Source organism: Eschrichtius robustus, chromosome 7 (genome assembly GCF_028021215.1).
Source record: "Eschrichtius robustus isolate mEscRob2 chromosome 7, mEscRob2.pri, whole genome shotgun sequence".
Taxonomy (NCBI): Eukaryota; Metazoa; Chordata; class Mammalia; order Artiodactyla; family Eschrichtiidae; genus Eschrichtius; species Eschrichtius robustus.
Window position 1 is genome coordinate 93,349,586 of NC_090830.1, and position 1,390 is coordinate 93,350,975.

Genomic DNA, 1,390 nt, shown 5'->3' on the forward strand with positions numbered 1-1,390 from the left:
AATTGGTTTCAATAACATTAGTAGAGAATACATTCTAGAAAGTAACAGTAACTAGAATGTACAAATTCTGACAGCAATTTAATAGAACAATCCCAGATGGTTAGGCTGAGGCCAACACCTAGTGAAGACAAAAACCTTTGTCTATGGGAAATTTTGGTTGATACCTGGAGAAATATTACGCTGTGCATAAACCAAACTGAATTGTTTTCACAAGTGTTATAAAGTTTCATATAGTAAAGGGTTTTTCTATATGCACTTCGGTTTCACAGCAAGAGTGGTATAGAATACCTAAACACACAAGAGAGCATTCAGGAAAGATATCTAACTCCTTGGTATAATAATGCATACAATCTAAAATGATTACACTGTCATCACATCTAGGGCTTTCTGCAACTACAAGGTAGTGGTTGTAGAAAGCATGGACCTCAGTATCAGTATATAGAAAGCAGCCATCACCTTCTTCTATATGTTTTCTTTTTGCATTTTTACTTCATTTTTCTTAATTCTGCTGTTATTACCGTTTCTTAGCAAAACTGGTGAAAACAAAATTGTAATCACTGAACATAGCACTCCTCTGGTAATCAAGGCATTTACAACTTTCAATCTTGTGGGGCAAAGAAAGCACTGTTGACAAACAGGGTAATCAAAAATTTTCCTGGCATAAAAACCCACAACTTTCCTAATCAGGTCATTATAAGAGTTCATATGAAGTTTGTTTCAAAGCTACTGTGAGAAAATTCTGGTTCTGGAGTGGCATGAATAGCCCAGTAAGTTCCCTATGATTTCATTCCACTCACTGAATACCCACAAGGATCGAACTGTGTGACATCAATGACAGAACCTAGCACGAGTTCTATTCTCATTAATGACATCTTTGCAGTAACACTATCTTTCACGTAAAATTAGTCCATAACTTCTGGGTCAAGCTCACTCATCAGTGTTTCCTGGGTTTGATCTAACTGACTGATTACCCAGCTCTCTGGAAAATACACAGTATACTACTATGAACAGTCAGAGTTCATCCGTCCTATACAATATTCTGTTCCATTGGGAAAAATTATATTAAGAAACTATTTCTTCCTGGAAATTCCAGTGTGGGTTCCCTTGGTGAGAAAGCTTCATGAAATACTTAGGAGAATAAAAGAAGCTTTGAATTGAATCGAAACCGTTGTAATTCCTAGCAAGCTTCAACAGGGAAACCAATGCTTTCAGCAGAAGGTGGTACCACACATCTTCAAAATGAAACATCTCTTGGAGACAAAAATGTTATTCTCACTGAACACATCAGCTTCCTGCTTGTCAGTTTTTGCCACACTCATGACTGACCACTAAACATCCTTCAAAAGTATGTCCCACTGGGATCATGGAGTGGTTTGAAGATTCCCCAGAT

General features: G+C 37.1%; 1 pseudogene; it reads right to left on the reverse strand.

The window, feature by feature from the left end:
* Window positions 1-499: 499 nt before the first annotated feature.
* Window positions 500-1,122, reverse strand: LOC137767703 (S-adenosylmethionine decarboxylase proenzyme 2-like; annotated as a pseudogene).
* Window positions 1,123-1,390: the final 268 nt, after the last annotated feature.